General features: G+C 44.2%; 1 protein-coding gene across 1 annotated transcript in view; it reads left to right on the top strand.

The window, feature by feature from the left end:
- Window positions 1-26,772, top strand: part of TRABD2A (TraB domain containing 2A) — a 111,420-nt gene that overhangs the window by 6,247 nt on the left and 78,401 nt on the right. The gene's annotated exons all lie outside the window — the stretch shown is intronic.

The following is a 26,772-nucleotide window of genomic DNA, read 5'->3' as shown; positions in this document are numbered from 1 at the left end:
CCGGGGGCGGCTCCGCGGTGGTGGTGCCGAGCGGCGGGGCAGCGCGTGCAAATGGAGGAGCGCGAGACAGCGGAGGAGGAGGAGGCCGGCATGTCCGGGCAGCAGCAGCAACAACAGCAGCAGCAACTCCCGCCGCCGCCCCCTCCTCCGTCCACTATCGCCGCCACCACCACAACAGCCGCCGCCTCAGCTGCCGCCGTCCCTCAGTCCCTCGCTCTGCTGCCTCCCCACCCCCAAAGCTTGGAGGTTCCCCGGCAAGGGGGAGGGGAAAAAAGTGAAAACTTTCATTTTCGTGCGTCCCTCCCGGCGTGACGCTGCGCGCTGACGTCACGGGGCAGTAATGGTGGTGTGCCGCGAGATTTTTTTGATTAAACAGGTGTGCCGTTGCCCAAAAAAGGTGGGGAAACACTGGCTTATACCAGCAGTTCCATTTTATTTATTTCTTTTTAAATTCATTATATCTTATTACATATATACTCCAAAACATAATACATTTTTCCTTGGGTTTATTTTTACTTCCCCTCCCGTTTTCCATGATGTTTCTTTACTCAAGGTGCACTGGACCACTGACTAGCTTTTGGGTGCACAGAGCATTGTTGAAGGAGCACCACTGATTGTGCTAGACCATTTCCGGGCCTCGATCCTCTTAAGATTCCTTTCCTCCTATATGAACCACCGCCCTCACACACACACATACTGGAGACCCACTTTGGATTCCTATGTTTTTGGAGGTATTGTCAGACTTCAGGGACTCCCCACCCCCGTTTGGCAGTAGAAAAGCAGAACAAAGCGAAAGGAGTCTCTTACCAGTTAGAAATTTTAATGATCACAGCGAGAGAACAAAGAATCCATTTCCTAGGAATGAAGGTGCTCCCAATTAAGGTTTCCACCTACTTCTTCTCTAGTCAACCTTGTCACTACCGTGTCTTGTAACCTGATCTCGCAACCACTGTGCTTTCTATGCTGCCACCTTATCTGCTCTCCTTGACCTTGGGCTGAGCAGCTAGTTGTTTTCCAGCGGCAGTGAGTCTGTTAACACACTCTCTCCCATCTCTCCTTCTCCTAGCTGTTCCCCACCCAGTTCTTCCCAGCTTCTGCCTTCTGAACTGTGTCCCTCTGCAAACCACTCTTCCAAGTCTATACTACTTCCCTGCTCCTGGGAGATTCAGGATCCTGATCAGGGGGAGGGGTGGCTCCCACCATTCCTCCTCTGTGCAGCCCTCCTCAGCACGGTCCCTGACAGGTGTTAGGAAGAGGGTATTTTGTATGATGACACCTTTTCTTATGAATGCTCTCCCTAAGAGTCCTCCCAGGCTAGTTCTCATTCTCATTCCACTGATCATTGAGCAGCTAGTTTAATGTATTGCTCTTTCACATCTCACTTCAATTAATTTAACTGAACCATTTACCTTTGGTTAAATGTGTTGTTTTACCCTTTCTTAAAATCTATTTTCGTTTTGTGTGTTAGCTTTTTTTGCCCACCCCTCCAAACAAAGGTAGATTAAGGATCTGTGCATGGGATCAAAGAACAGAATTTATTGTTACCGGTCTTGTAACACTTTACACTGTGACGATATTTAGAGCCATCAGCTGATGAAAATGCATATATGAACTGGCTCTAGGTGACCTGGTTCTTCCTATTACCCGTAAACTGAACAAGGCAAATAAGAGTAATGAAAGTTTTGCTTGCCAGACAACCTTCCAATAGATTCATCAAACCTTAAGTGCTTTTATGGGCCACTGTGATGTGTGAATCAGCCCCTAAGTGTTGCATAATCAAGTGAGGAGGAATCAAATGGTGTACTTGCAGGTGTAATTGTAAACCAGCCCCTCAGGTGAAGGAAATAATTTGAATTGATGGTGGAGGTGGAGGGAGGAGAATTATCAAGACAGGAATAGAACATCCCTAAAGGCCTGCCAGCAATTTCTGTTCTGCTGTGTTCAAAGAAATGGGAAGCATATGTCATATCATAGGCTCTCTGAGCTTTCGACCTTCTGACCTCCAGTTTATGCACCTTCACCCTTCATTAGCTAAAAGGAAAGGGAAGAGGCTGCCATGCTCTATTAATACGAAGTCCGTGCATGTGCAGATCTCTGGGGAGAATTTAAAACAGGGAGCTTTCTTTAGAAAGCAACCCTTGAAATAGTCCTCTTGGGGAGTGGAATAGAACTTTCCTCTTTTGCCAAGGAGAATAGTAAACAGAAAGGATGTTCTTTCCATAAATGCTCAGAGCCATCTAGGGATAGACTTAAAAAACAACTGTTCTGTGCAAACTGCAGATCATCTGGCAAAACTGTCCTTAGGCTGTACCATTTCAGGCTTCAGAAAAGAGTTGCATGCTTGAATGTTTCCCCATTGGAGGATAAATCCTTGCCTAAAACAAAACGAAACAAAAAACACAGCATGTCAGGGAAATGGCAAGGCTACAACTATCTTCCCTGACCCTGTTTTTTATGTGCAGGGAGTTTTTGTATACGATGACGTCTGAAGTGCTGCAGTCCAGAAATAATCTACCGTGTGACCAGTTGTTTCTGAAAAGTAGATTTTACTCATGCCACTGCTCAGTCTTAGAAATGATTAGGAGAGAGGAGGGATTTGCTTCTGTGGCCACTTTCTCATTTGCATTGAAGCAGTTTTCAATATTGTACTTTGTCGTGGAGTTTTACTGTTTCTTTTTAGTCGCTTTGAGACTTTTGTGGAAAGAGACTCATAAATGGAAAAAATATTTATTTATTTATTTATTTATTTATTTATTAAAAATGCTTATAGAACTCTATTTTGTAAAAAAAAAGTATCAAAGAAGTGTACAATAAAGTACGGTACATAAAAACATACAGTAAAAACATGTTGGAAAGTTAAAAGCAGGCATGAATTAACCAGATTCATTCTTAATTGCCCGCACAGCCCTGGCGGAATAGAAGAGTTTTCAGCAGGCGTTTAAAAGCTAAAACAGTGTGTGAGACCTCCCTCACCACCTTTTTTACATAGCATCCTCTGTAATTGCATCATGTCCCACAGGAAAAATCTGGAGATGCACCATTAGTGGTGGAGCTGCAATTACAAATCACTTTTTGAGACTCTGTAGACAAAAAGAGAGGGAAATCGCGTCTGAATATTTGTGGTAAGGATCCAAGGGCTGTGAGTCACATGCAAATCCTGTTAGTCAATGAAAACAAATTAGTTTTGTCTCTCATTTTCCATTGACTATTCCATAGCCATGTATAAGAGAATAGTGCGCCCCGCCCCAAAGGTAAAGGTCTCCTGGACGGTTAAGGCGGCTATGGGGTTGTGGCACTCAACTCGCTTTCAGGTCGAGGGAGCCGGCATTTGTCCACAGACAGCTTTCCGGGCCATGTGGCCAGCGTGACTAAACTGCTTCTGGCGCAACGGGACACCGTGATGGAAACCAGAGTGCACAGAAATGCCGTTTACCTTCCTGTCACAGCGGTAAAGGTAAAGGGTAAAGGGACCCCTGACCATTAGGTCCAGTCGTGACTGACTCTGGGGTTGCGGCGCTCATCTCGCTTTACTGGCCGAGGGAGCCGGCATACAGCTTCCGGGTCACGTGGCCAGCATGACTAAGCCGCTTCTGGCAAACCAGAGCAGCGCACAGAAACACCATTTACCTTCCCGCCGGAGCGGTACCTATTTATCTACTTGCACTTTGCCGTGCTTTCGAACTGCTAGGTTGGCAGGAGCAGGGACCGAGCAACAGGAGCTAACCCTGTTGTGGGAATTCGAACCGCCGACCTTCTGATCAGCAAGCCCAAGAGGCTCAGTGGTTTAGACCACAGCGCCACCCTCCCCTAGAATAGTATGCATCATTCTGATGGCCCTGAAGTGTGGTTGCTCTTTTGTACATTAGATGCTCAGGTTGCGAACGTGATCCGTGTGGGATGCACGTTTGCAACCCACAGCATTCGCAACCCACACCTGTGCGATTCGGGTTTGCGATTTGGCACTTCTGTGCATGTGCAAAGTGCAATTTAGCGCTTCTGCGCGTGTGCGACTGCTGAAACCTGGAAGTAACCCGTTCCGGTACTTCCGGGTTTTGGCAGTCCGCAACCAAAAAAATTGCAACCTGAAGTGGACGCAACATGACGTATGACTGTAGTGGCTATTTGACGTGCTTCTCACTTATTGCTACTCAATGTGGGTTTGTTCACACATGCATGTTTATCACAAGGAACCTGCACTATCAAGTAATGACTTGCATATGTGAATGGGGCCTTGACAGCTCAAACACCAATTTCAGGCCTTCTGCAGCAATTCATATCACCAGGCGCATGTGCTTTGCAGTGGGGTCTTTTGATCCATTCCGCCGTCAAATGTTCTAATCTGCCTTCAAATGAGAAATCTAGTGCTGTATGTTGGGCTCTGAACAGCTCCCCCTCATTGAAATATGAAATGGTGCCCATAACTGCCAGGAAGCCCTACCTATTGACCCCAAAGTCATTCTCTTTAACCTCGTGTATGTGTGAGCATTCGTGGCTGCTCAGCAATCAAAGACAGAGACTCTGCCTTTGCTCAAAGACATTCTGCTTTCCAGGACTGGCATTGAATAGTTTCTGAGCTATGGCTCAGATTAAGATCTTGTTGTCAACAGTCTTCTATCCCCTGGAATCAGCACTTTATAAAAAGCAACCATTCCTGGTAAATCTTTTTGGTTCTCAGAGTTATAGCGTTTTTCTTTTTCTTTTTCGAATCTGTGTTTTATACTTGCTCTCCGACTTTGAACCTAGACAAGATGCAACCTCAAACAAAGGCTTTCACTCCACACACAAACCGCTACCCCCATTCCTTGCTTCTACAACTCCTTAATCAATTTTCACCCAAGATAAACACACACACACACACACACCAGCCTCCGCGCAGGCAGCAGCTAAATCCTGCCCCCGGGACCATCACACTTCTCAGGCAATAGCGTTGCCTGGGCTTACTAAAAGAGGAATAAATTTAGTCAAACTGGACAGGCCGCTTGCTTTCCTCCAGAAACATCTGCAAATGATCAGCTTCGAAATTTTGTCTGATTGCTGGACAGCTAAGAAATGCAAGTTGAAACATCTGTGTGTCAGCTATGCACCACTGCAGATCCATCTGCAAAACACATCATGTGCCAGTTGATTGACTTGGGCTAAGATGGGTAGGATATCGAGGAGAAGAAGCAAAATTCCATTGCGCAGGGAAGATTTACTCCTCCCCATACAATTGGCTTTCCTTTCAGCCCCCCTTTTCATCTCTCTGCTTTTCTTTCTTTTGTTTTCTCTTCCCCCACTCCCACCTCCCAGACATGCCACAGTTATGGTTTTGAACAGGGATAAGAAAATAAGGAGCCAATTTGTGAAAATCCAGACATAAGAAATAAAAAAGTATGGGTATCATCCTGCTCAAAACATGGGTACCATTGGGAGAGGGAACAATCATTTCCCCTCCATATTTTAGACATTATTTTTCAGCAATACAGTGGTACCTCTGGATGCGAACAGAATCCGTTCTGGAGCCCTGTTCTCATCCTGAAGCAAACGTAAGACACGACTGGGCATCTGCTTGTGCGTGGGTTGCGTTTTGCCGCTTCCGTGCATGCGCGAGACGTCATTTTGAGCGTCTGCGCATGTGCGAGCGCCGAAACCCAGAAGTAACACGCTTACTTCAGGGTTGCCATGGAGCGCAACCCAAAAATATTGAAGCTGAAGCTATTTCATCCCGAGGTATGACTATGATTCCCGATTGAGTTACTATTGTTATAAACTAAGGCTGAACTGAAAAGGGGTGTGTATATGTGAATACTTTCTCCTGGGGCTCAGCTATACAGCGGCAAATAGAACGTTTTAAATATGTTGTAAAGTGGAATATGCAAATGTGACACTAGATGGCGACAGTGAACTATGCAAAATGCAATGTATTTCTCAAAATGTTTTTTAACAAAGCATTTTCATGGCGCTTTCTATATGTGTGTAGATTCCACCTTGCAGTCAAACACACACCAGTTATTTGGCCATTTTTGATGGGGGTGGGGAGGACTGAAAGTGCTCACCATTTGAAATCACAATGCTTCATAGGTCATTCAGATTTGTCATCCCAGATGTAACATAATACTAAAACGCAATCACCCAGTGATTTGGGTTAGTAGTAGGTTCAGGAAATACAAAAGGAACTTCTTCTTCAAACCACATCTAATTAACCTACGGAGCTCGGCGTCACAAGATGCAGCCATGAACATTAGCATTGATTGCTTTTTAAAAGGATTAGACATCCATGACGCTTATCACTAACTATAAGCCGTGATAGTTAAACTGAACCTCCATCTTCCAGAGCAGTCTATCTCAGAATGCCAGCTGCTCTTGCTTTAGTGCCCTGTTTCTTGGAAGCATCTGGCTGCTCTTAGACACATCGTCTTGGACTAGATCAGGCTTCCTCAAACTCGGCCCTCCAGATGTTTTTGACCTCCCATGATCCCTAGCTAGCAGGACCAGTGGTCAGGGATGATGGGAATTGTAGTCTCAAAACACCTGGAGGGCCGAGTTTGAGGAAACCTGGACTAGACGAACTCAGGGTTCAGTCTAGCACCTCTTATTTTCTTTTTAGTTGAATGCTTTAGTAGAACCATACTGAGAATCTTGTCCTCCTCCAAAAATCTTAGTTAACCTTGCAATGAAGCCTGAAAGATTAGGGCAGCTGAAAGACTGAGCACAGCTTTCTCCATCTTTTTGTCTTCCAGATGTTTTGGACTACAACTCCCATCAGCCCCAACCAGCATGCCCAACAGTCAAGGATGGCGGGACTTGTAGTTCCAAACCTCTGGAGGATAACAGGTTGGAGAAGGCACGTTAAGAAATTTTTATAAAATCAAGCACTTTTTTGCCCACTGATTTCAATGTGTGAGGGACTCTGATATTGAAAGCAGGGGCAAAAGTGCTTAACTTTAGTAGGAGCATAACTCATTCCATATTCTTCTATAGTATTCCAATACTTCTGGGGATTCCTGTCTCTTTCAGTGATAAACAATTGCCATTTGTGAAGCTGTGATCAGCACAGAACCCCAGTCTGTGGCTGAATTCAGGCCCCTTTCCTGTTTCCCAACTGAACATAATTAGATTGTTGTCCACTTACAATGAAATTGGATAATGCAGGCCTAGTTTTGCTGCTCTAAAACACATAAGAGTGGTTCAGGGGGAAAACAAGTAAGAAGAGCAAAGGAGCCTATGAAATATTGAAAGATTAGGATAAATTATTAACTCAAATTCCAAAAAGCGGCTTGGATCAAGTAGCTTCAAGGTGATTTTTGTTTTGCAAAAAAAAATATTCAGGTGGGGCAAAAATCTGAATGATGTGACAAGAGGAAATGGATTTCTATTAGAAGGCAGGCCTATAGGTTTGCATTATTGTTGTCAAAGTATCAATTGAGAATCCTTATTCCAGAGGCTCACAATTCAGAACTTTTGTTTTTGTTCAGAATTCATGTATGTGTGTGTTTAAGAGAGAAGGGTTCCAGTTTTAGCCTTATCCTGTTCCTCTTACTTGGGAAACACCATTGCTCTTTAAAACATAGCTTTGCTGCCAATGACACTTTGCTGCCTGGAGCAAAGAACAAAATCTCTCCTTCCACGTATAAAAACCAAGTGGAATCTTGCCTGTTGCAATAACACAGGCAATAAGATAGCATCCTCAACTGCACCAGAGGGCAGTGAGCTGGCTTAGGGTGTGCAGGGTAGATTGACGTGGGACACACAGCTCTGTCCACTCCACAGCCCTCAGGGTTTGCCACCTATCGCTCAGTCAAGGAGCAGGATCTAGCCTGTCTCCTCTCCAAAGTCTGGATTTGCGGCAGAAAGAGACTAAAGCGCTCCCTGACAGGGAGTCCCTGTACACTGAAAACTAGCATATCAGAAAGAAGGTTCTAGGCTGCCCATTATTTAAGTTTTGGATGCATAAGGAACAACAACAACAACAACAACCAACAATTTATTATTTGTACCTCGCCCATCTGGCTGGGTTTCCCCAGCCACTCTAGGCGGCTTCCAACAGAATATTAAAATACAATAATCTATTAAACATTAAAAGCTTCTCTAAACAGGGCTACCTTCAGATGTCTTCTAAAAGGAGTTCAGTGGTACCTCGGTGTATGAACTTAATCTGTTCCGGAAGTCCGTTCTTAAACCGAAACCATTCTTTTCCCCCCAAATTTTCTTATTAGATTTTCCACAATGATAACACAAACCACAAAGCAAAATGATACACAAAAACAGAAAAAGAAAAAGAAGAAAGAAGAAGAAAAAAGGGAGCAATAAACAGATAAGCAATAACAACCAACTTAATTCTTCACAAATCTAACCTTTTAAACATCTTGGTTGACTTCCTCAAATCCCTCCCTTCTGAGTTTCCTTGTAATTAAAAGTAACAGCTTTCCAATATCATTATTAAACTAAAACAATTTCCAATTATAGTCCATCTTATTCACTTTTCTTAACATTCGAAATCCCATTTATTTAATTATAACTTAGTTTAATCCTAGGCCTATTTGTTTCTTTCAAGTAATTTCCAATTTTTTATATTACAATATTTATTTAAGTAGTCCTTAAATTTCCTCCAGTCCTCTTGAAACTCTTCTTCTTTCTGGTCGCGGATTCTTCCAGTCAGCTCAGCTAGCTCCGAAAAGTCCATCATCTTCATCTGCCAGTCTTCCACTGTTGGTAGTTCTTAAACTGAAACCATTCTTAAACTGAGGCGCACTTTCCCTAATGAGGCCTCCCTCCGCCAGTGCCTTTCCACTAGTCGGCTTCCGTTCTTAGACCGAGGTAAAGTTCACAAACTGGGACACTATTTCCGCCTTTGTGGAGTTCGAAAACCAAACTGTTCGTGAACAGGGCTGTTCTTAAACCGAGGTACCACTGTATTCTGATGGGGCAGGGTGAGGGGGTGGGGATGATTCATATATTTGAAATGCCAACCTGGAATCTGAAACAGAGAACAGGCACAGCAGCAAACTCACCAGGCAAGCTCTTCTGCTTGTCTGTTTTAGCTCTGAGTTAAACTGGCGCTCTTTGAAGGGGGCCCAGATATTCATTGTGTGGCATCGTAACGAAGCGGATCACAGCACTCCCCCCCCCCCATGAAACCAGCCGTGCCTTTTGCTTTTGATATTTCAGTGGGTATGGAAGCCAGATGTCAGTGTTAAGTCGGCAGACCAGTGATAGGAGCAGGATCGAGGAATGTGCATTAAATAAAAACCCACCAGCATAATCATAAAGTCACCGGCCTTGCAAGTGGGAATATGGATGCGGGTTCTTTTCCATGTTGTAGTTCGGAGACACTTTGTTGTTGTTTAGTCATTTAGTCGTGTCCGACTCTTTGTGACCCCATGGACCAGAGCACGCCAGGTACATCGTGCAAGAGTCCCCATCCAATTGCATGGTTCATTGTAAAAAGATGAGCTTTAGTGTCACTTTAGTGTCTCCGAATTGATGCTTTTGAATTATGGTGCTGGAGGAGACTCTTGAGAGTCCCATGGACAGCAAGAAGAACAAACCTATCCATTCTGAAGGAAATTAGCCCCGAGTGCTCATTGGAAGGACAGATCGTGAAGCTGAGGCTCCAATACTTTGGCCACCTCATGAGAAGAGAAGACTCCCTGGAAAAGACCCTGATGCTGGGAAAGATGGAGGGCACAAGGAGAAGGGGATGACAGAGGATGAGATGGTTGGACAGTGTTCTCGAAGCTACCAGCATGAGTTTGACCAAACTGCAGGAGGCAGTGGAAGACAGAAGTGCCTGGCATGCTCTGGTCCATGGGGTCATGAAGAGTCGGACATGACTAAATGACTAAACAACAACATTGGAAGTGTTGTATACATTTGTGGTCTTATGTATGCTGATTCAAGTCACACAAGTGAAAAGGCCCCCAAACCGTGTTGCCATCCTTTGTTGGCCACCTGATTTCTGTACACTGGTACCTCGGGTTACAGACGCTTCAGGTTACAGACTCTGCTAACCCAGAAATAGTACCTCGGGTTAAGAACTTTGCTTCAGGATGAGAACAGAAATCGTGCTCTGGCGGCACGGTGGCAGCAGGAGGCCCCATTAGCTAAAGTGGTGCTTCAGGTTAAGAACAGTTTCAGGTTAAGAATGGACCTCCGGAACGAATTAAGTACTTAACCCGAGGTACCACTGTATTTTATTACAAATTGCAACACAATGGATGGACCTGTCAGCAGTTGGCCATATGGCCACCAGAGGCCGCTGTTGTGTCGGCCATATTGGTAGACAACAGACTTGAGGTCAGCTCATTCGCTAATGCTATTTAGACTGGACAGATGGCAAAAGATCTCCCAGTATACCCTGAGAGTAGTTTTTGATCCAGATAGATCTCCAAGGTGGTAAAATGGCGGGGGTGGTGGTCTAGAGGGATGAATGAATTGAGGCAGAAGATTTTGTGGGGGTGCAGGAGACTTATAGGAAGAAGATGAGGAAGAGAAAGATTAATTACATAAGCTGCTTTCCACTGGTGCAACCGCTGTATACAAATCATCATATACCAAAGAAGTATCTAATGTTTCCTGAATAATGTGCTCTTTTTGCATAATAGTTCTGAACAAATGTGTCAGGCTTTTTTTCTTCCTTTCCCTCTTATATACTGTAGCTGTTAATTTTGACGTAAGGCATCTTTTATTTCCATTCAACAACCACCAGCATTTCGACTCTGCTTCCAATACTTTGTATAACAGAATATCGAAGTAACCAATGTCTACACAGAATCACCCACATCCATGTGCTAGCTGACACATGGAAAAAAGAACTCTGAAAAGTTAGTTAGGCACAACTTACCTTTGCAGTAGCTTTATTGATCCTTCTTCTGTAAGGCTTGTTCTTCTATATCCTTGACAATTTTATCTTTGATAATGGTTTCAACCAGTTTACCCAGAACAGACATTAAGCTAACTTACCTGTAATTTCCTAAATTTCACCACCTCCACCACCCTCTTAAAAAAATTCTGTTACATTGGTCACTTTGCAGTGATCTGGTATGGAGGCTGCTCTGAGGTTCAGTACAACTGTTTTGTCAAGGACCACATTTAAGGATGTGATTGTTTTTATTTATTTATTTTTCAACAGTGTATGCACCACCTAACACTACAGTATATAAGCAGTGTACGATAAAGTTGCAGAAAAAAAATAATTATTACTTTTCCGCACCCCATTTCCCTTTTACTTCATTGTTCAGAATCACCTGCCCGCTTCTTTGACTGGCATTACACTGAGATCTCCCCTACCCCTCTCAGTTCACAGCTGTAAAGATTCTAGCATCCTACTATGTTTATATTTATAAGCTGCTTTCAGGCCTAGTTAGAGCAAAGTACAATAGACAGCATTCGCTGGAAATATTCCACAGAAATGTTCAGAGACTATCAACTTGGGTGCCCATTATACTGTTGTAATCTCCATAGCTACAGCAAAATGTTGGGAAATTGTTCCTGTTGCAAGCCTGAACATTGTTATTCCCAGGCTACAATGACCTGATTAACGTTATTTCCCCCCTATTGGAACGATATTAGGTCGTTCTAAAACGTCACAGGGCATACTTGTTAATTAAAACATTTTTACTTTAGTTTTTTTTTATGTCAAATGTAAGTAATACCTGGCCACACCATTTTCCAAAACGCTGTTTCTTTTCCTGCTGGTCGTTGGTTGCTCTGTTCTGCTCTGTAGTGTCAGATTTTAATCCTTCCTTCCTTCCTTCCTCCATATTCTTTGTTATCTGCCCTTCGAATACCATTGATTTGAATGCTGTGTAAAGTAAAGTAAAGGGACCCCTGACCATTAGGTCCAGTCATGAACGACTCTGGGGTTGCGACGCTCATTTCGCTTTACTGGCCGAGAGAGCCGGCGTACAGCTTCCGGGTCATGTGGCCAGCATGACTAAGCCACTTCTGGTGAACCAGAGCAGTGCACAGAAACGCCGTTTACCTTCCCACCGGAGCGGTACCTATTTATCTACTTGCACTCTGACATACTTTTGAACTGCTAGGTTGGCAGGGCAGGGACCAAGCAACGGGAGCTCACCCCATCACGGGGATTTGAACCGCTGACCTTCTGATTGGCAAGTCCTAGGCTCTGTGGTTTAACCCACAGCATGGAATAAGGCAAAACACTACATAGGCACATCTGAGCAATGTTTCACTGATATAGCAGCATAAAATGATTAAAAATTCAGCGATAAAAAAGACAAGGTAATAGCACATCATGAACGTAAAATGTAGGACGTCATGTGTCCATCTATGTTATCAAAACCATCCCTTAATGTTAAAAACCATGAGCTTAGATCTGCCCCCAATAACTTGTGTTAGTTTTCTGAGTGCTGTTAGATCACCAACACCAGCCTCTGTATTAAAAAAATTAGAGGCAGCTATGTTGGTCCACAACAAGGAAACCACCTCAAAATTCACAGTCAGGCAATACCTTTCTTTATCAAGCAAATGGCAAGAGCAAGCTTTTGAGTTTCCCAGAACTCATCCTTAGGCTGGATGTTAAGCAAGGCTGGCTTGATGCTGAAGCTGCAAAGTCTGCATTGGTCACCCATCCAGAAGAATGAGGGATTAGCAATGGCTGAACAGACCTTCCTGGAAACCCCCCAAGATATGCCAGCAAACATTTTGCGGTAACCAGAAGGAGCGGTAAGCTACAATAATCCTGTAAGCAACTTGACAAAATTTGACCGCTCCTGCCTTTATTACATTTCCCTATTTCAGTCCAGGTTTTTCGGGGGAAATTGAAATGGAATGCTCTTGACTTGAGAGAGTATCATTTGTCATTTACGGAGGTCTTCCTGTCATATCCCGTGAGGATCTGAAATAGCCTCCCTATGCTTAGGGTCACAGTAGTTCTGCCTGCAGGCCATTTTTAGAAACGTCTGGAAGTTTACTTTGTGCCAGCACAGGAAGAATGTGTCAGCGTTAAACCTAAGCCAGGTCATGGTCTTCAATTCAGACAGGGTAGCTGGCCGTGATGAGTGCATTTGGAAGATTTTTTTCCCATGTTCAGACGAGTCAGCCGCAGAAAGTTAACTCTTGTTTTTCTCTCCTGGGTGCAGAGGGAACTTTTTCTGAATCGGTTGCTCATATTCGGGACTGTGCACTCTGTGCTAAAGAAAAGATGCATCCAGGAAATCCCATTTTTGTGCTGAGAAAAAGCTCCATTCTGTGTACTCTGTAAATAAGGCAGATTTACAGAGGTGTGTGTGTTATTGTATATAATGTGCTCTGAGTTTGGTGGTAATGGAGAAAGTGAAGTTCTACAGAGTATTGAAGCAATACCCCCAACGAGAGAACAGACATTTTAATTCAGCCATCTCTGGTGTCAGCTCTTTTCATAGCTATGGTCCATACATTTTCAAGTCTCTCTTCAAAACCCTGAGAACTAGACACTTACTTTTTTTAAAATAAAAAGAAAGCTAAAATATCTTGACCAGGGGTAGGCAACCTAAGGTCCGTGGGCCATATCCGGCCCAATCGCCTTCTCAATCTAGCCCATCAGCATGTGTCCTTTTATTTAAAATGCATCTCTGGGTTATTTGTGGGGCCTGCCTGGTGTTTTTACATGAGTAGAATGTGTGCTTTTATTTAAAATGCATCTCTGGGTTTTTTGTGGGTTATAGGAATTCGTTCATATTTTTTTTCAAAATATAGTCCGGCCCTCCACATGGTCTGAGGGACGTTGGACCAGCCCACAGCTGAAAAAGGCTGCTGACCCCTGCTCTTGACCAATGCCACAGTCTTCACAGCTTTTATACACTTTCACATAGTGAATCACAATGTACACAAAGAACTGTTGATACTGCAGTTATGCATAGTTTCCCTCAGTGGTAGCAGCATCCTTAGAAATGTGGGGAATGGTGGTTCAGGAGAAGGATTTCTCTCCAGCATCCCCTAAATTGTGGACCTCTCTCCCCAAGGAAGCACATGTGGAACCATCATTATTTAGCTTCCACCCTATGCTGATGACAAACCTTTTTACCCTGGCCTTTGGCAGTCAGAAGTATTTCTGAGGGATCCACCTCTTCTTTTTTGCTTAGCCTACACTGCGCTGTTTTCGTTTGGGGCTGATTTAATCATTGTGTAAACTCTATGATTTTATATTTGTAATCCAACCTGGGAAATTATGGCGAACGGTAGATAAGAAACCCTAAAAATTCATAAACAGAAGCTGTGAAGGAATCTCTGTCCCTCTCGTATTAATTCTCCCATTTCATGCGCCTAGTACAATATGACTCAAAATTGTCAGTAGCTAGCATGGCCAGGTACAGCTCCTGAACCTTTAAGAGCTGATTCACTTACACATTTTTAGCATCTGATTTTGTTGTTGTTGTACATCCCTTGAGTCCTCAGTGCTTGACGCTTTGCAGCAGAAATGGCTCAGTGCTTGATGTTTTGCAGAAGCGGAGAGATCAGCCTTCTGCAACCTGGGTCACCGGATTTTGCTGGGGTACAACTTATACCTAGGCAGCTTGGCCAATGGTCAGGGATGATGGGACTTGTAGTCCAACAAGTTGGGGTCCAATACCTAGGGAAGACTAGAATATTGATCAATCACCTATTGCTTTTTTATATAAAAAGAATAGTTTTTATTAAAGATTTTTGTGATACAAGGCAAACAAATAAACAAGGAAAAGTACTTATAGCGTCTCCACTTTCAGTTCATAGATCTGTTTTCACAGTTTGTTTACATTTGGTATTGAACACTCTTGTCATAGACTTGGGGGCAGGGAAAGAGAGAGGAGAGAAGGGAGGAGGGTTGAGGAGACAGTAATCTTTTCATTCCACTGCATGGTGTTTGTGTGGGGGTTTTGTGTCAGGGTCTTGAGGATAGGTCCTTTGTTTGTATAGTTATTTGCTTTTATTGACGTTGTGAGATACTGGAGGGTCCAGGGTTTGGTTGGTTGCATTTGGTTGGTTGTTTGCAGTAAGGTTTGTTTGTATGTGGGTTTGGGGTGTGTGTGTTGTTGTTGTGTCACGTTAGTCATGTTGATTTGTATGCTGTTGGGGGGGGATAAAGTCATAGTCCGGTAGCGCTATGTATGTGATAAAGGAGAACCACAAAGGGGTGAAGGGATTCTCCTTTGCTCGTCCCTGCGTTTGTTTAAGTTTGTTGGTTAATTTTTCTAGTAGGGGGGTTTCCCATACATTTTGATACTCCTGATAAGTCCTTCCAGTGTCTAGTTACGATCTTTCTAGCTGCTGACAGTAAGTGATTTATGACTTTCTATCGCCTATTGATGAATAGCGCATGAGAGTTTGGGACACACCTTAGGTAATGCATTGGGATATGGATTCTTTTTATCATGCTTTGGAATGATACAATTCATGCTGCAGTCTAACAGCCCACTGCTATGCATGGAAATGAGCCCCTCTGAGCCCAGTCTACGCAGAACTAGATGCAAGTTATTTTGCTGTAGCAGGGATGCGGGTGGCGCTATGGTCTAAACCAGTGTTTCCCAACCGGTGTTCCGCGGCACACTAGTGTGCCGCGAGACGTTGCCTGGTGTGCCGCGGGAAAAATTAAAAAATTCGAAAGATAGCTTCATATCCGGAGAGGCGGCCTTCAGGCGAGTTTTAATTTTAATTTTCCTTCTCCCACTTAATGCCCCACGCTCGCCCGAGCAGCTTGCAGTCCTCGGTAACCACGGCGACCCGAGGGAGGGGAGGGAACAGGGAAGTCGAGGGCGGCGGCGAGCCGCGATGACGTCAGTGGGCCGCGCCGCCTCGCCCTGGCACGGTGTGAGAGCCCCGGCTAGTGGCGCGAGCTTCGGAATAAGTGGGATCCGCATGCGCGAGACTGAGATCGCGGGTAAGGAGCTCAGCCCTGGGCAGGAGGAAGCGGGGCCGCGCGTGCGGGCCACATCCCCACAGAGAGCGAGCCTCCCCCGGCCCACCACTCCGGGCAGGTCCACTCGCATGAGGGGGTGGCGATGGCGACGGCCGGCAGCTTGCCTGCAATGCCATCCCTCAAGCAGGTGAGGAGCCCGGAGGCTACCAGATGCGAGTCCTCTTTCCCACCCTGCTCGGGAGTCCAGAGCACTTGGTCGCATTCAGGATCTAGAGTGGGGAAGCGGGGCTTGTGTCTGGGCTGGACACATTGGGCTGCCTGTGCCGCTCAACCTGCGGGGAGAAATCAGGGTGGGAGTCACGACCGTGAGGCAGGGCTGCCAAGTGTGGCAGAAGAGGACACGGCCGTCGCACCTGTCCTTAGGTAGGAGCTTCTTCCGTGTCGACCTGCTGCCCTAAAGTCTTGGCTTTTTTCTTGGCTTTTTGGCGGTTGGCACAGAAGGAAGGCAAGGGGGAGGGGAAAAAATTGAAACTTACACTTTCGTGCGTCCCTCCCGGCGTGACGCTGCGCGCTGACGTCACGGGGCTGTAATGGTGGTGTGCCTCGAGATTTTTTTCATGAAACAAGTGTGCCTTTGCCCAAAAAAGGTTGGGAAGCACTGGTCTAAACCACTGAGCTTCTTGGGCTTGCTGATCAGAAAGTCGGCAGTTTGAATCCCCATGATGGAGTGAGCTTTCGTTGCTCTGTCCCAGCTCCTGCCAACCTAGCAGTTTGAAAGCACACCAGTGCAAGTAGATAAATAGGTGCTGCTGTGGCAGGAAGGTAAATGGTATTTCCATGCGCTCTGGTTTCCATCACGGTGTTCTGTTGCCTTAGAAGCGGTCTTGTCATGCTGGCCAGATGACCTGGAAAGCTGTCTGGGGACAAACGCCAGTTCCCTCTGCCTGAAAGTGAGATGAGCACCGCAACCCCATAGTCACCCTTGACTGGACTTAACCATCCAGGGGTCCTTTACCCTTTATCTTACCTTCTATTTTGCTGTGATTTATTAAAAGCAGCCATGGAACACTAATCTGGGGTCGAGGGTGGAAATCTAAGCCTTTTCCCCAACTTAAGTCACAGCTGTTTACAGGTACAATGCAGATACACCTGTACTGTGCCTCTCCCCCCCCCCCCAAGGCAAATAGCTTTGGTGTGTGGGGAGCAATTTCAGTATGGAGACAGCACAGAAGAGAGAACTATACCTACTTCTGTGTTACAGCACTGATCCAAAATCCCTCTCCCTCTTCTTATTCACCAATGCAAGAAACATTGGGATGTCTAAGGAGAATTCCCACTTTACAACTAGCTTAGCCTTCAGATAACTTGAAACCCCTGGGTTTAAGCAGGCCTAACTGCATAACATCACTCTGTGGATTCAGTGATGCTTACTCCCAAGCAATCATACATGGGATTGCAGCCTAAAAGTATTACAAAAACTGGAGTGGAATATTGGCTACATTCCTCACAGCGGTTAGTGTGCATGGTATGCCGCCAAAATTTATGTAAATCCAGTTCCATTTCTAATTAGTCCGCCTCTGCACAAAGATAATATTGCCAGGTAAGACTCTTATTAAAACTGTGGTATGGTTACTTTCAGGGATAACAAAAGCTTGTTATACAAGTATTTTTAAAGCCAGTATTTCCTTTGTTGTTTCGCATTTAGCCACTTAAAGAAAACTACAGTATTTCCTAAATCCCAGATAAGCTCTTGTTTCCTTACCTAGAATCCTATTACACGAGATGATCTTACCACAAATCTCTTAAGGCTAGTCTGCAATAAGAAAAAGGTATATTGTTTCCTTGAAGTAATTAACTCGGAGTTTAACTGTCTCATGGTAAAATTGTACTGGGTGCAGGGAGGGAGGAAAATAGGATATAGAGCAAGGGTAGGCAAACTAGGGCTCGGAGGCTGGATCCGGCCCAATCACCTTCTAAATCTGGCCCACGGATGGTCCGGGAATCAGTGTGTTTTTACATGGGTAGAATGTGTGCTTTTATTTAAAATGCATCTCTGGGTTATTTGTGGGGCATAGAAATTCGTTCATTTCCCACCCACCCCCCAAAAAAATATATAGTCCGGCCCCCCACAAGGTCTGAGGGACAGTGGACTGGCCCCCTGCTGAAAAAGTGTGCTGACCCCGATATAGAGGCTCAGGGTGAGACTATAATGGACAAACAGTGAGGGGACGGAGAGTAAAATGCTGCTGTTTCCAGATAAGTATCTTTTTTTCATAATAAATAGATATCATCATTAATTTGCAGAGGTACCAATGCTGTTTTCCCTTACTCTTAACCTGGGTGCAAAGCATCTCCTCATTTATGTATTTTAATGTATTTTTAATCTTTTGTTGGAAACCGCCCAGAGTGGCTGGGAAAAACCAGCCAGATGAGCAGGGTATGAATAATAAATTACAGTGGTACCTCGGGTTACATACGCTTCAGGTTACATACACTTCAGGTTACAGACTCTGCTAACCCAGAAATAGTACCTTGGGTTAAGAACTTTGCTTCAGGATGAGAACGGAAATCGTGCTCCAGCGGCATGGCAGCAGCGGGAGGCCCCATTAGCTAAAGTGGTGCTTCAGGTTAAGAACAGTTTCAGGTTAAGAACAGACCTCCGGAACGAATTAAGTTCTTAACCCGAGGTACCACTGTATTATTATTATTATTATTATTATTATTATTATTATTATTATTGGTGTTCAATTCACTCATGACCACACATTCACAATGCCCTAGAAACCTGGAAGTAGTGGGGAGAGACCAGATAGGCCTCAGCAAAGCCCGGATGCACCTCTGGCTTGTGAGCAGATCCTTACCAGAGCCCAAAGGGGACATCTTATTTGGGCTCTGGAGAGGGTCTCCTCGTGAGCCAGAGATGCAGCAGGACTTTGCTGAGGCTTCTGGCTAAGAGCTGACATGTGGAAATCAGGGGCTGCTGCACTTTCCCACATGTCAGCTGTTATCCAGAAAGCCCCACTGATCTTGACACAGGAGAAGCACTCCCCCCCCCCATAGGCGTAAATGGCAACTATTAATTCATATCGGAGAAAGTAAAGTACAGTGGTACCTCAGGTTAAGTACTTAATTCGTTCCAGAGGTCCGTTCTTAACCTGAAGCTGTTCTTAACCTGAAGCACCACTTTAGCTAATGGGGGCCTCCCGCTGCCACTGCGCCGCCACCGCGCGATTTCTGTTCTCATCCTGAAGCAAAGTTCTTAACCTGAAGCACTATTTCTGAGTTAGCAGAGTCTGTAACCTGAAGCATATGTAACCTGAAGCGTATGTAACCCGAGGTACCACTGTACTCACAGATTCTGTTAGCCTGGAGCCCAAATTTACTCCATACCCTTGGTAATAATTGCCACTGATAAACTTCCTGTGGCCTAGTTGGTTTTGCCTTTTGGTTATATCTGGCAGGATACAAATGTAATAAAGATACAATAATTTAAAAAAGTTAAGTACATTTGAGTTGCTTTGATTTAGGAGAACTGAGCGTGTGCTTTAGGCTGCAATCCTGTACACAGCTCATTGGGAATAAGTCCCACTAAACAGAGTACGACTTGTGTCTTGGGAAACATACACAGGCTTGTGCTGTAAAAAATTATCTCCCTCTGGGGGGGGGGGAATATTTCGTTTTAGCTGGCTTGGGCCCGTGCATTTTTAAAAACTTACCTTGGGCGCCTTAATTTCACGTTTGAACTAGACTCCCGGAATTCTGTGTCACTTCAAGAATAGTTTCTTATGGGGAAAGGGGGGGGTGTAATTTTGACTCCCTTTTTTAAATTCTAGGGCAGCATCAAAAGTGTTTTTGTCAGTAATAGAAAATGATACCTGGCTGCCAAATCCGTGAAGTCATGAGTTTTGTATTTAACACTTTCTGTGTGCTTGAAGGTGCTAAGAATGGGCAGATACAGTTGATTGCCAGCTCCCCCCCCCCCCCCGCTGGCTGTTACATTATCATTAAATCCTTTTATGATTTGACTGCAAAATGGTTGAAATCCAGTTCAGAATCCATGGGGGGTAAAAAGCGAGGGGTGGAAATAATCTTTGATGGGATTTAAAAGGCTATTTAAACCTAGCAGATGATTCCCTAGGCTCCTGTGTACTGCGCTGGCTGGCTAATATAAATGAATGTTAGACTGAGGAAGGAAGTGACTGGAGATCTCTCAGGTTTCTTTTCCCATCCACATGCCAATGTAATGCAAGATTTCCCCTAGTGCCAAGTCCGTTTGGTTTAATTCAACGTGGTTCTGAAAAGTTATGTTTGGTTTGCATCCACACCAAATTCTGTAATAGACATTGGACCCTCCCACTGTGGAATTGTCTGGTTTTTACCCTGTCACATTATGCTTCAACCTTTATTCTTTGGTTATTCAGGACTTCTGCTTTTGGTCTGAGGGTATGACAGGCCCCCTTCTCACCTCACTACTTGTACGTCTTCCTGTGCAGTAAGCACTACCTTTGTGACTCCTGTGCTGCTTCTCTGGGCAACATGAAAAGCCCTGGACCCCAAGCTGTGCAGCTTAGTCACACAAGCATCACCTCTTCCAGAAGCTTCCTAGTGTACAGAAGACCCATAGTAGTGTAGGATCCTCCTATATGGCCTGGGACATCTTGTATTACCCACAGTGCCTCCAGTGTAATGTGACAACCAGTACATACTTATGACACTGAACACTGTGACAGAATAGGTAAAGGTAAAGGGACCCCTAATCCTTAGGTCCAGTCGCGGACGACTCTGGGGTTGCGGTGCTCATCTCGCTTTATTGGCCGAGGGAGCCGGCATACAGCTTCCGGGTCATGTGGCCAGCATGACTAAGCTGCTTCTGGTGAACCAGAGCAGCGCACGGAAACACTGTTTACCTTCCCGCTGGGGCGGTACCTATTTATCTACTTGCACTTTGTGCTTTCGAACTGCTAGGTTGGCAGGAGCAGGGACCGAACAACAGGAGCTCACCCCGTCATGGGGATTCGAACTGCCGACCTTCTGATCGGCAAGTCCTAGGCTCTGTGGTTTAACCCCAAGCGCCACAGTCTCCAACATTTCTCTGATAAAAATAGGGATGTCCTACTCCATTATTATTATTATTACTACTACTATTACTACTACGACTACTATCTGAAGAAGTGTGCATGCACACGAAAGCTTATACCAAGAACAAACTTAGTTGATCTCTAAGGTGCTACTGGACAATTTTTATTTTTATATATATATTAAAATAGGGTATCATTCTTCTTCTTCTTCTTCATCTTCATCTTCATCTTCATCTTCTTTCTCACCCATCTGACTGGGTTGCCTCAGCCACTCTGGGCAGCTTCCAACATATATAAAAACATAATAAAGCAATAAACATTTTAAAACTTCCCTATACAGGACTGCCTTTAGATGTCTTCTGAAGGTTGTATGTATAGTTCTTTATCTCCTTGGCCTGGAGGTTGCGTAACTCCATACCCTCCAACATTTCTTAGAACAACAGCCCACTTACCAACCTAGCTGAGGAGGGTGTTACTTAGCAACACCCAGGTACTTCGTCTCCCTTCATCAGCCAAGGTTTCTTGGCAGTGAGTGAAGCACTGGGTGGAAGATGTTCACCCAAAGGCACAATGATCCGCATGTCAGCTCCAAGCTCCCTTGTGGCAAGACCCCATTTTCCAGGGACAGCCCCGGATTTAAGAAGCCATCCCATTTTCTGATTTCATCCAGGAATGTCCCACTTTTCCTTAGGACGTCCCTATTTTCATCACAGAAATGTTGGAGGGGATGTCTCGATTTTCATAAGAGAAATGTTGGAGGGCATGGCAGGACATGCCTATTTTCACTGGCGAAATGTTGGAAGGGAGACATAAATCTGTGCTAGTAACACGGGGCATAGAATCATTTACACAGTAGGAGCGAGCCCACAGGAAATTAATAACAACAACAACAACAACAACAACAACAACTTTATTGTCAATGTACAACCTGTGTACAATGAAATTAACCAAGCCTCCCCCCCAAAAAAACTCAATCTCCCGAAAGTCAGTTGCACTATATTATTTTCCACTCAGCAGCCTAACAGCCCACGGATAGAAACTGTTTTTTAGCCTGTTGATACAACTGTTGATACAACTTCTATATCTCCTGTCCGAGGGTGGAAGATTAAAGAGGTGCTGAGAATTTTTCTCGCTCTCCTAAGTCATCAATGCCTTGCGATGCCATCTAGCGGGCTCAGAGGATAGCCTATGATATCATGTGCTGTGTTCACCATCCTCTATAAAGACTTTCTGTCCGTGGCTGTCAAGCCACGGTTGTATAATATGAGAGGACACTTTCTATTGTGGAAGGAGGTTGTCAATTGTTGTTTAACATTATTCTTTTGCAAGATCCTGAGAAAATGGAGTCTCTGCTGGGCCTTCCTAACCACCTGAGTTATATTGTTTTTCCAAGTGAGGTCTTCACTAAGGTAAATTCCCAGGAATTTAAAGGAAGAGACTCTCTCTACACAACACCCCCCCCCCATATACAACGGGGATAGTTCCCCTCTCTTCCTCGAAAGTCCAACACCATCTTCTTTGTCTTGCTAATATTTAGGTGCAAGTTAAGCACCATGTAGATACTTTTTGAACCTCCCCCCCCCATTCAGATGATTCTCCATGAACTCTGTTATCAAATCCTTTGAGCACTTTCCTGTGTTAATGGTTTATAGGTGAGAGGCTGTGATCCTACTTTATCCTGCTTTGATTTTGTTCACATTGCTAGTTCTGAAGAGAAGCTTTGCTTTTTGAAGAGGCTTCTGTGGGGACTTGGGGAGGAAATGAGTTATTGAAGCTTAGCCCGACAGAACATTTAAATACACAGTTAACTTTAGCATGCAAATAATTTTGTTGACTCTAGTGATGTGTTCTGGTGAGAGGTCTAACTCGTGTCTCTTCTTCCACCCCTGGGAAGGAAGCCCCAACCTGACAACAGGGTAGCAGGTAACCAAGGTAGAAAAGTTATTCATCAAATGAGAACCCCTAGTATAGCATCGTGATAGAAAGAAAGAGATACCCCATGACTTCAGATGCTATCTCTGTGAGAGCCACATGCCATAGATTTCAGCACCGCTCCCGTGTAACCACTAAGCCTGCTGCAAAAAATAAAAAATAAATATTACTAGTAAAGCACAATGTTTGAGAAGCCTTTCTTCAGGTACAGAAATACTATATTTTTTTGCATCCATCTCCCCACCTCAAGTAAACAAGGTGTCAGGTGGAATGATGTGATGTTTGATGTTTAATCAAAGGATTATGTCTTCAATGTGAGTGCTGAGTTTCATTGTCCTACCTCTGTGCTGAAGATAACTATATAACGACATCAGTTATCAGTGAACTATCTTGGATGACTGCGTTTTAACCCCTTTCCTGGCTCCCTTGCAAATGGGAGCAGCAGGAGGAGATCAAATTGTAGGATGAACCTCCAGCACAGGGCTGTGTTCTGCACATACACACCCAACTTCATTGTCATTCTTCAAGGCCTATATTACATCATAACATGCATTGGATTTTCTCCCCAATTGTAAGTTCATAGCGGCTCTCTTCATATCCCACTCAGTGTGTGGATATCAGGCTCTTCCCTGTGCATTTATTGGCCTATTACATTACAAACAAACAAACACAGAACACTGAACAGTCCCTTTAGTTTCCCAGTTCTACTTTTCAAAACTTGTCTTAATTCCTTTCTCACCCATTGATGCTTCCCTCATCTTTGCTGTTGTTTTGCTTAAAACCTACATGCACCAGCTGAGCTAGTCAGCGCTACTTTTTCTTTTTCTGTGAAGAAAAGTAATAGAAAATAATTTCTTTTTATGTTCTCTTTATGCACTGATGTTTGAGGCTTGGCTATGGGGTGCTGCTGTTTTTGCCATTCTTGATCCAGGCAGGAGTGTTAATGCAATTCAGCACTCGCTGCTCTCTGGCCATGTACTGCCTCGTCATGCCCTTTCAGCGCCTAAGAGATTTATTTTTGTTTAGCTTTCTTTCTCCATTCACTTTGAGGTGACTATTATTAAAATGTGTTCAGAGTACACTCTTTCCTCTTTATTTTGAGCTTCTGGCGGACTACGCTTGGTAATTACATGTAACCACTTCACTTTGTAATATATTCCCCATATTTCCCTTCCAGCTGACCTAACACTTTCATACAGTAACATACTACAAAGTTCAGTCACCCCTTTTTATCTGAAGGCGTAAATGGGCCTCTGTTGCTTCTGCATCTTTGAAATCCACATCAGTCCTTCTAAGCAAACTTCTTTTCAAATGCAGATAACGTGGAGGACTCAGAACTCCCGCCCCTTGCCCCTTAGTCCAAGGGAAAGAGCTTGTCTCCACTCCTCTGCGCATGTTGCTTAATATCCACTTGCCATTCAAAATAATATTTGCAATACCAATGTGCAAATTTGCAAGGGAACATTGTTGTACTCTAAACTGAGCTTGGTTACAGGAGGAGAAGTTTGAACTGATTTGATTACGGACCATTCCAAAGTTTGAATTCGTGGTGCATTTGAAAGTTTGTAGTTTCTCAAAGTGAATAAAATGTCACATTCGTGAGGCTGTTTTGTAGTCCACTGCTGCTCTTAGAATAAACATGTTGGTTTGCTCTTGGGCATGCCTAGGGGGGAGAAATAACAGTTCTGTACATTTTCGGCATAATGTGCTAGGTACTTATTGGCTAGCGCTCACAACATCACCAACACTATCTCTGGATTTGGGGAAGTAAAGAATTAACGCACCTGTCTGGACACCTCCTTAAAAAAGAGGGACATCTGTCTGGCACACATGGAACCAAAACTCAGGATTTATTTTTGTATGAATATCACAGGATATAAGCAAATCCATCTTCTGAAAAGGCACAAGTTGAGGGGGAACTATTCTGCATGGCAAGGATGTGAACGTATTATTGGAAAACATTGACCTAAGCAGGGACTGGCCAGTGGAAGTTTATTTGGAAGAAGTTTTGGCATGGAGATTTACAGTAGTCCATAAAGACTTGCATCTGTTGATCATGCTTTCATGAGAAAGGGTTGACAATTCAGACCTATATTTGTATGACCGGACACTTAACGCCACATACCGGTGAATGCTAATGCACATAGCAAAATTTTGTTTGGGTTGCCTACATTTTTCAGGTTAACGTTCTACTCTACTCATAATTAGACTTACAAGAGCCATCCATCAGGCCACGGAGGAAAGCTCTTCCTTGCTTTAACTACGGTAAAAGGGCAAGGATGCTTGGCTTTCCGGGTCAGTGCTAATGCCCAGTGAACGTGGACAGTTCCTCAAATCTGCTGTCTTGTTAAGAGGAGCGTGTCTTACAGAAATCTTCCAAGGGGTTCCGTGTACAGTGGTACCTCGGGTTAAGTACTTAATTCATTCCGGAGGTCCGTACTTAACCTGAAACTGTTCTTAACCTGAAGCACCACTTTAGCTAATGGGCCTCCTGCTGCTGCCGCGCCACCGGAGCACGATTTCTGTTCTCATCCTGAAGCAAAGTTCTTAACCTGAAGCACTATTTCTGGGTTAGCGGAGTCTGTAACCTGAAGCGTATGTAACCTGAAGCATATGTAACCCGAGGTACCACTGTATTTGGGTTCACAACTTGCCAGTGGTAGAGGCTACTTCTTAACTAAAGGAGAAACCAAATTGCACAGAAAGATTTGAAAGTGCTTTTACCTGGTTGCTAAATACAGCAGCATATTTAATTAGATATTCACAGTTTGTGGCTGAGTTTTCATTCTTGAATACTTCGCAGACCACTTGAATATTTTGCATCTTTTGTGGGCAAAACCAAACCAAAAAAACCCCCACTATGCCCTAAAGCTGGGAAGGAGGAAAGGGACATCTGTAACCTTTTGCCTGGGAGCAAGTCCCCTTAGAAAATGATAGACCCTCTCCATATTCCTGCTTAAGGGAGACATCAGTTGTTTTGTGACATTAGAAGCCATTACACCAAAAGGTCTCAGACCTTTTTGCATGCCTGAAAACCAACACAGTTCATGCCTTATTGCAGCTAAAGGTTGCAACCTTCATCATCCCTGACCCTTGGCCATTCTGGCTAGGACTGAGGGTGGTTCTCCAAGCATTGTTTACAGAAGTGCACACATTAGAGTGGCGATGTGCACCAAAATGAAGGTATTGGTGAAAATAATATGCCAAAATGCATTATATTAGGGGAAACTGCTTGCAAAAATCTGTTTATTAGTCAAAACTGCATATGAAATTCTGTTTCTTAGGAGAACATGCAGATGAATTTTCATGAGGGGTTTTTTTTTAAATTGCAAATTGCTACAAAACATGGAGAACTGGATTTGAGATTGGAAGTATGAGAAGCTGAGAGAACCAAAACTGACAGTTCCTTCCATCCCCAGGTGTTTCTCGAAGGTGCAATGCGTGAACACAAGGGTTCACGTGGGCATAATGTTACCATATTGGATTAGTTTGATGGTGTTGGTCTTTCCTACCAAATCAGCCACCATCCTTCCTGATGGGATGGCAAATGTTTGTGAAAGACTTGTGCAATCATCCCTACCCACGGTTGAATTATATACCAGCATGCCCCTATAGCTTAAAATTATACTGCATGGAAGCTGTTTCCATGCTGCTGAGAGCATGTATTATTGGGGCTTGACTCTCATAGTAATCAGTGGCGTGTACTTCTGAGTACATAAGATTAGACTTCCAGTCTCATTAATTTTGTTGGGAAAGTTAAGCAGCATCTCAGTTTCAGTCCCGATGTACGTTTATCTGAATAAAACCAAAACGGCTTAATGAGCTGGGTTGTTTCTGATCCCAAGCTTCCATCTACAGCCTTCTAATAATTCAATTTCATAATTTCCACTTCATTTCCAATAATCTTGTTAGGCAGTCATGATACACACTGTGGTTAAATTATGC

The sequence above is a fragment of the Podarcis bocagei genome (genome assembly GCF_964188305.1).
Source record: "Podarcis bocagei genome assembly, chromosome: 17".
NCBI lineage: Eukaryota > Metazoa > Chordata > Lepidosauria > Squamata > Lacertidae > Podarcis > Podarcis bocagei.
Note: the sequence above shows the minus strand (reverse complement) of the source record. Positions and strands in the feature narration are given on the sequence as shown.